Genomic DNA, 9,733 nt, shown 5'->3' on the forward strand with positions numbered 1-9,733 from the left:
GAAAGAGCGGAGTCCTAGCCACTGGACCGCCAGGGAACTCCCTCACTTGCCTCACTTATGTGATTGTTTGATGTCTGTCTTCCCCAGTAGAGTGAAAACTCCATAACGGCTGGGGCCGTGCCTATTTGCATCTCTAATGTTTAACATAGAATCTGGTGCATGTTAGGGATTTGACAGATATTTGTTGAAGAAAGAAGAGAGAGAGAGAACAGTTGAGAATAACTGCAAGTTCTAACCCTGAGTGAAAGAGAGAATGTGTTGTTGTTGATAGATGTGGAGGAATGAGGAGGAAAGGCAGAGATGATACAGTCTGAGAGGGTGAAGGGGAGCCAGGTAACGCTGTGCCAGCAAAGCCAAAGGAACACAGAGTTTCAGGGAGGAGAAGAATTAGGAAAAGGCCTTTGGATTTTTGGATTCAGCAGTTAGAAGGCATTGGCTTCCCCGAAGAAAGTGATTTCAGACAGAAGCCAGGTTGTTTTTCCTTCCCCCAGTCTTCCCCAAACACAAAACACAAAACTTCCCTATACAGTAAAATATGCATTTGGTTCCCTCCATCTTCACAAATTGCCATTTTAGTCCAAGCCCTCATTCTCTCTCACTTTTTCTGTTCCAATAGCTTAACTCCTTTCTTGGATGCCACTCTTGTTCTCTTTTGTTAGAATGTTGGTTTTAAAACACTAATCAGGTCATGTGCCTAGTTCTTCCACAGAATCTCCTTGTCATTTAGTTCCTCTCTTTACCCCAAGGATTGGCACCCAAATGTGTTCAAGCTGTGAAACTCTCAAGCTATGTCACATCATCAGCTGGAATCAAGAATGGAAACTAAGTAAGCGTATTAGTTATATATTTCTGCCTAACAAATAACCCCAAAACTTTGAGGCTTGAAACAAAAACAACCAAAGCAACGTTTATTATCCTACAGTTTCTGAGAGTCAGGAATCTGGGAGAGGCTTTGCTGGGTACTTCTGACTCAGGGTCTCTCATGAGGTTGCAATAAAGCTATCGACTGGAGCTCCAGTCATTTGAAGGCTTGACTACCTTTTTATTTTTGGCTGCGTTGAGTCTTCGTTGCTGCGCTCGGGCTTTCTCTAGTTGCGGCGAGCGGGGGCTACTCTTGGTTGTCGTGCACAGGCTTCTCATTGCGGTGGCTTCTCTTGTTGCGGAGCATGGGCTTTAGGTGCACGGGCCCAGTAGTTGTGGCTCGTGGGCTCTAGAGCGCAGGCTCAGTAGTTGTGGTGCACGGGCTTTTTGCTCCACAGCATGTGGGATCTTCCCGGACCAGGGCTTGAACCCATGTCCCCTGCATTGGCAGGCATATTCTTAGCCACTGCACCACCAGGGAAGTGTGGTGTATTTTATTTTTATTTTTTTATTTTTTGGCTGCGCCGCGTGACTTGCAGGATCTTAGTTCCCCGACCCTCGCCCTCGGCAGTGAAAGCACAATTCTTAGCCACTGGACCACCAGGGAATTCCCTTGACTCCTTTTAAGATGCCTCACTCACATGGCTGTTGGCAGGATGCCTCGGTTCCTTGCTAGTTGTTGGCAAAAGACCTCAGTTCCTCACCACCTGGGCCTTTCCACAGGGCTGCTTGAGTGTCCTCCTGACATGGCAGCTGGTCATGAGTGATCAGAGAGAGAGCAGAGAGGAAGCTGCTGTGCTTTTTCTGACTTAGTCTTCCTAATCTTCATCACTTCCACTTTATAGGTAGTCCCCAACTTACCATTGTTAAACTTACAATTTTTCAACTTTATGATGGTGTGAAAGTGATACATACTCATTAGAAACTGTAGTTAGAATTTTCAATTTTAATTTTTTCCTAGGCTATTGATATGCAGTACCATACTCTTTCCTGATGCTGGGCAGAAGCAGGGAGCTGCAGCTCTCAGTCAGCCATGTGATCATGAGGATAAACAACTGATACACTTACAACCATTCTGTACCCATACGACTGTTATATTTTTCACTTTCAGTATGGCATTCAATAAATTACATGAGATATTCAAAATTTTATTATAAAATAGACCTTGTGTTAGACGATTTTGCCCAACTGTAGGCTAATAATATAAGTGTTCTGAGCACATTTAAGGTAAGCCAGGCTATGATGCTGGGTAGGTTAGATATATTAAGTGCATTTTCTACTTAAAATATTTTCAATTCTTGGAGTTTATTGGGATATAGCCCCACTGTAAGTTGAGGAAGATCTATATTCTATTTATTAGAAGCAACTCATTAAGTCCAGCTTGTGCTTGAAGGGAGGAGAATTAAGCTCCACCTCTTGAAGGGAGAAGTGTCAAGGAACTTGTGGACCTATTTTAAAACCATCACAGTAAGCCAAAGAAAAAAAGATATGTTAAAGCCTTAAGGAAGAAAAGATTTGTGTCATTTTGTGAATAGTGATTCAAGAAGTCAGTGCAGTAAGCAACAGTTATACAAATGTAGTGCCTTTCTACTGAAACCGAGTCCCCCTAAAACCGAGTTTCCCTATGGAGTTTATGATTAACTTCTCTATCCAAAACTTTATTCCCTTTCCGGTCCCCTCTGACCTCAATCCTGTACTAACTGAGTGATAATCAGTCAGAGTCAGATGGCTAAAATTGCTGTTGTCAATAACAGCGTTAATGACTAAAATTGCTGTTGTAGATAATATCGCTACCATACAAACTCAGACTGTTTCTCCAGGGCAAGATGAGCTAACAGACCCCCAAGCCATGGACCACCTGGCCAGAGACTCATAAACCAGAGATATCCTGGCTTCCAAAACTATGCTTAAGAAGAGTCACAGAACTGTCACAAGATGATGATTAATCCCAGCCTCTTTGCTCTCCCCCTTTAAAAAGCCCCTAACTCAGAGACTGAGTGGGAAAGGATCTGAAGCTTGTCTCCCATTCCCTTGCTTGGCACCCTGCAATAAATCCTTACTTTGCTGCAAACTCCTGCTGTCAGAGGTTGGCTTTCTGCGCCTTGGGCACACAAGCCCTTTGCTCTGTTTCACTACCTGCACTACATGTCAGAGGCAGGACCAGGGAAAGCAGACGAAGAGGTTGGCCAAGTGTTCGGGGCTTGGACGTGGTGATTGGATAGAAGAGTGTAGACTTTAGAGTGCTGGGAGATACTAAAGTAATTTATCTGGAACTCAGACTGAAGCGCCACAGTAAAATAGAGAGAGCTAATTACTTCTAAGAATGAAGCATCTCTCATAGCTCTTTACAGAAACTAACTTAATCTATTTGAGTTTCAGATTCCTCATCTGTAAAATGGAACTAATAATATCTGCATTACCTTCTCCACTGAGTTGTTATACAGATAAAGTGAAATGACAGATGGAAAATTACTCTGAAAAGAGTAAAGCATTCTTCTAATACTCTTGTTACTGTTAATCACTGCACTCTGAAAAGTTAAAAGGGACTGAGTTGATAGTAAAAAATCTTGCAAACTATATTTTTTAGTTTTTTTCTCCTGCCAGTCTTCAGTAATAATAGCCCACAATACTGTAATTGGAAAAAGAAAGCTCAATTTTCTTCACTCCTGTCCTTCAGATGTCAGTGGAAATGCAAATGAGATCTGGGAAGTGAAAAGGCTCCTCCTGAATCTTAAACAGAATGTTAAATACTCACACATTTATAGGTGATGATGTGGATTTTAATGTGTTTTTTTCCTGTTAGCTGCTTGTTCTCATAACCATAGAGCAGAACAGGGTCAGTGAGTTTGAAGGAGGGACTGGAGCTATAAAAGTAGACAAGGAAAGGTGTAAGATTCAGAAGACGTGACCTCAGGGAAGCCATGTTTATCGCCATTTGTTGGGGAACCACTCAGCCTCCCTACGGTTAAGCTGAGAGTAGGGCCCCCAGTCATTCCAAGTTGTCCTGCTTCTGCTCCTCTCCATCCTTGCCCTAGGCTGAGGAATCCAGCCTGCTTTTCACCTCCTCCCTAACTTCTGGGATGAAGAGTCTGTTGCTGTCTTCCCACCTCCCCACCATTTCTTAATCTCCCTTAGCCCTTAAAGTCAAGTACAACTGCTATTTTATTTCAAAGATTTTATTTAAAAAAAAAAAAGACAAAACTTTACAAAATTGCATTAACATGCAAATACATGCCAGTTTTACAGTGAGAGGCAGTATAGCTTAACGATTAAAAGTACGGGCTTCAGTGAGGTACATATATACAGTGGAATATTACTCAGCCATAAAAAGGAATGAAATTGGGTCATTTGTAGAGACGTGGATGGATCTAGAGACGGTCATACAGAGTGAAGTAAGTCAGAAAGAGAAAAACAAGTATCATATATTAACACATATATGTGGAATCCAGAAAAATGGTACAGATGAACTGGTTAGCAAGGCAGAAATAGAGACACAGATGTAGAGAACAAATGTATGGACACCAAGGGGGGAAAGTAGGGGGTGGTGGGGGGTGGTGGGATGAATTGGGAGATTGGGATTGACATGTATACACTAATATGTATAAAACAGATAACTAATAAGAACCTGCTGTATAATAAATAAATAAACACATGGGAAAAAAAATGATTGAGGGACTTCCCTGGTGGTCCAGTGGTTAAGATTCCATGCTCCCAATGCAGGGGACCCAAGTTCAATCCCTGGTCAGAGAACTAGATCCCGTATGCCGTGACTAAGAGCCTGAATGCCGCAACTAAAGATCCCGAGTGCCACAACTAAGACCCAGCACAGCCAAAAAAAAAAAAAAGTATGGGCTTCAGAATGAGGTGCCCAGAGCTCAAATTTGAGCTCTGTGACCTTGGGTGGACTGAGTCTTAGTTTCCTCATCTTAAGTGTAATACATGCTCCTGCCTTGCAGGGTGTCTGCAAGGATTGAATTAGTTTATACATATAAAGCATCTTAAACACTGTCTAGCATACAAAAAGCAGCACACAATACATATTAACTAGTATTATTACAGAAAGCAAAGTAAAAACAAAAAAATTAACCTATAATTACACGTTTTGCTTCTGCTCACTAATAAAAACAGCCAAACAATAACATTACAAATATGAGGAAGTTACAGGGTTTAAGAGATCTTCCTGAGGTCTTTTGCTTCTTGGTCATTATTTGCATATATGCTCTTTGAAATAATTGGAAACTCAACAGAGTTTTCCTTCAAATTTATTTCTGTGGGAGGAGGTCACTTAGCTTTCTCTTCTCCTGCCATGTTCCCTGCCTAGCCCTCCATCCTACACCCCAATTCTGTCCCAGGTTTAGGGCTGCCAATCATCCCAATTTGCCTGTCCTACTTTTAGCACTGAAAGTCCTGCATCCTGGGAAACCTCTCAGACCCAGGTAAATGCTCCCTTAACTTTAGGTTGGACATATACACACTGAGGATCTTCAGGTGAGCTGGGTGATGGCCATTTCCCTGGGCCTCTGTCCTATATAGAAACAGTCTCCTTGAGCCATTTCCTAAGAATATTTCTATGCTTTCTAAAAGCCAAGTTCCAGGCTCTCCTGGGAGGTGCCTTTTAGGTAATTGAGCTTGTCATTGGTGGGTAGAATGGGAACCAAAGGGTAGACAGTGATGTGGACAAATAAAGAAGCAAGGGGGAAAAAAACAAAGTCTAATTTAGGAATCTTGTCAGTTTAAATTTCACAATGTTGTGGGACGTCCCTGGTGGTGCAGTGGTTAAGTCTCCGTGCTCCCAGTGCAGGGAGCCCAGGTTCGATCCATGATAAGGGAACTAGATTCCACATGCATGCCACAACTAAGAGTTCGCATGCCACAACTAAGGAGCCCAACTGCCGCAACTAAGACCCGGTGCAACCAAATAAATAAATAAATATTTAAAAATTTTTTCACAACGTTGTAAAAGGATCTAAAGTACAGTGCCTATCAGACAGTAAGTACTCCAAACATGGCAGCTATGGCTGAGTGCCTTAAATCACATTTTAAGATGTTCCCCTTTATTTTTCCCCTATTTTCCCCTATCAAGCAGTTAGTTTGCTTTATGCTTATTGCCTTGGGGGAAAATATGGCAAGTAGGACAGGGTCGGTGTACAAATAATGCCTGCCAAGCATTTCGCTCATTGGCAAAATACTCAAGGGCGTGGGCATAGTGTCTTGGCCAGATAAGAAAAGAGAAGGATCTTCATTTCACCAAACCAAGAAGAATTTCCCTCCCCTGGATTAGAGACAGGATGGAGGGGAGGTCTGTAGGGGCCTGAGAGCAGAGGGTGAAGCAGGCAGGGTTTTTAAAAACTATTTGTTTTATATGCAAACCTTGTCTGCTTCATCCATTCATATTCTATCTTGCTAAATTGGATTTCACTGACAAAGACCCACTCAAAACAGATGCACTGCACATACACCTAAAACAAAAAGGATTTTTTAATATTTAAATTTTCATTTTCTTTCAATTTGAAAAGTTTGGGAGAAAAAAAACCCCAGAAAAGTGCAGAGAATAAAAATAAATGCCCACATTCCTATTGGTTAGAATTAATGAATGTTAAGATTTCATAACTTTTTCTTCAGATAATTTCTCATAAAGATAGGATATTATAGGGCTTCCCTGGTGGCGCAGTGGTTAAGAATCCGCCTGCCAATGCAGGGGACACGGGTTCAAGCCCTGGCACGGGAAGATAGCACATGCCACAGAGCAACTAAGCCTGTGTGCCGCAACTACTGAGCCTGCGCTCTAGAGCCCGTGAGCCACAACTACTGAGCCTGTGAGCCACAACTACTGAGCCTGTGAGCCACAACTACTGAGCCCGTGTGCCACAACTACTGAGCCCGTATGCCTAGAGCCGGTGCTCTGCAACAAGAGAAGCCACCACAATGAGAAGCCCACGCACTGCAACGAACAGTAGCCCCCAATCGCTGCAACTAGAGAAAGCCCGCGCACAGCAATGAAGACCGAACACAGCCAAAAATAACTAAATTTATTTTAAAAAAAGATAGGATATTATAAATATGTTGAAACTTCCTTTCCCTAATCTCATTCACCAAGCATTCTCCTCTGAGACCCCTATTGTCACGAATCTAATGTTTATACAGCCCGTTTTTTTTTTTTTAAAACTTTGCTATGTATATATTTAAGCAATATATAGTATTGTTCTGGGTGTTATTTTACATTAAAGTCAATTGCACCATTTTGCGTGTAACATTATGTAATTTGTTTTCATTCACATTGTGTTCAAGAGGAGTCCATGTTGATATATATAAACGTACTACATTTGTTGTAGCAGCAGCACGGTTTTTCACTGTATTAATCTGTTTTTCAACCTTTATTTTGTAATTTCCCCCAAAGGGAAAATTTCACTAATTATGAGTTATTAAATGAATAACATTTAATTTTAATTTCTCCCAACAACAGAAATTAAATACTAAGGAATAAGATTTTTGTTGGATAGGATTGAACTTTGGAGGGTCACTACCACAAACCACATCTAATTTTTGGCACCCCTAAGAACCAATTTTCACCCCTGTCAGGGTGATATTGCCCCTGTTGAGAATGCATGGTATAAATATACCGTGTTTCTAATTTTTTTCTTTCAAGAAATGTTGCAATAAATAGCCTTAGTTTTGTATCTTTATACATATGCCTTAAAATATATACTTAGAAGTTATGAGGTATGTTCATTTCAGCTTTGCTAGATCTTGTCAAATTGTTCTCCAAAATGTTTATGCTAGTTTTTCATTACACCAATAGCATACGATTTCCTGTTTTTCCACTTCTTCACCAATACTGGAGTTGTCAGACTTTTTGATTTTGTCAATCTTGTGTAAAATGGTATACCATTGTTTCAATTTGCATTTTTCTAGTTACTAGTGAGAATGAACATATATTTTCATGTGTTTATTGGCCATTTGGGTTTTCTCTTGGGTGAACTGCCTGTTTATACCCTTTGCCCATTTTTCTGTTGGTTTGGTCTTTTTCTTACTTATTTGTAGAAAGACCACATTTATCCACACCACCCCAAAGTTGGCATAAACCAACAATCATTTGATTAGGCCTGTGGAGTCTATGAGATAGGAATTTGGATAGGGCACAGCAGGGTATCAGCTGGGAAGACTTGGATTGCTGGAATCATCTGGAGGCTGGAATCATCTGAAGACTCCTTTGCTCACATGTGTAACATCTGGGCTAGGATGACTCAGACGTTGGATTCAATTGCAACTGTTGGTGGGAGAACCTTTACATGGCCTCTTCAAATAGCTTAGACTCACAAGCTAGCAGCTGGGTTCTAAGAGAGTCTCCAGAGAGTATTCCAAGTAGAAGCGCTCCAAGAGAAACAGGCAGAAGCTGCACAGCATTTATGAGCTAGTCCTGGCAGTTATACAGCACTACTTCTTCTGTAGTCTATTATGGGAAGCAGTCATAAGATTGCCCAGATCCAAGGGAGAGGAAATAGACTTAATCTCTTGATAAGTGTCAAGCATTCAAGGCCATTTTAGAAAAACCACCCCAATTATGGCTCCAGATCCAGCAATTCCACTCCTAGGAATAGACCGAAGAGAAATTAAAACATGTGTTCACACAAAAACTTGTGCATGAATGTTCACAGCAGCATTATTCATAATAGCCAAAAAGTGGAAACAACCCAAATGTCAATGGATGAATGGACAAACAAAATGTGGTATTGCCATACAATGAAATGTAATTCAGCCATGAAAAGGAATGAATTACTGATACATGCTACAACTTGAATGAACCTTGAATATATTATGCTAAGTTAAAGAAATTAGACACAAAAGGCCACGTATTGTATGATTCTAATACATGGAATGTCCAGAATAGGCAAATTCATAGAGAAAGGGAGTTAATGGTTGCCAACACTGTGGAGAAAGGGGAATGGGGAGGACTGCTCACAGGTACAGGGTTTCTTTTGGGGGTAACAAAAATGTTTTAGAATTAGATAGTGGTGATGGTTGCGCAACCTTGTTAATATACTAAAAAAATAATACTGAATTGTACGAGCTCCAAAAGGAGGAATTTTATAGTATGAGAATTATATCTCATTTTTAAAATGGATTACCAAATTTATGAGCCTATACGAGGTATAATGACTTATTGATGAAGACTTAGAATAATGGATAGCAATCAGTTTATTGTACACATCAGAGGATGTGGTGATTCTTCAGTGTCCAGGTATCATCTCTTCTTGTTCAGGTTCAGAAATCATGTTCTTCATGTTCTTTACTGTCAAATGTGTGATTGCTGGCTAATTTCACATCTCCTACAAGGAGAAAAGTAATAGTAACACTTTTTAAAAAATTGAAGTATAGTTGATTTATAATATTGTGTTAGTTTCATGTGTATAGCAAAGTGATTCAATTATATATATATTTTTTCAGATTATTTTACATTATAGTTTATTACAAGATATTAAATATAGTTCCCTGTGTTACACAGTAAATCCTTATTGCTTATCTATTTTATATATAGTAGTGTGTTGGTCCCATACTCCTAATTTATCCATCCCCCCTCCCTTTCCCCTTTGGTAACCATACATTTGTTTTCTAAGTCTGTGAATCTGTTTCTGTTTTGTAAATAAGTTCATTTGTATCATTTTTTAGATTCTACATATATAAGTGATATCATATGATATTTGTCTTTATCTGACTTACTTCACTTGGCATGATAATCTCTAGGTTCAACCATGTTGCTACAAATGGCATTATTTCATTCTTTTTTTATGGCTGAGTAATATTCCATTGTATATATGTACCACATCTTCTTTATCCATTCCCCTGTCGATGGACATTTAGGTTGCTTCCATGA

Source organism: Eschrichtius robustus, chromosome 13 (genome assembly GCF_028021215.1).
Source record: "Eschrichtius robustus isolate mEscRob2 chromosome 13, mEscRob2.pri, whole genome shotgun sequence".
NCBI lineage: Eukaryota > Metazoa > Chordata > Mammalia > Artiodactyla > Eschrichtiidae > Eschrichtius > Eschrichtius robustus.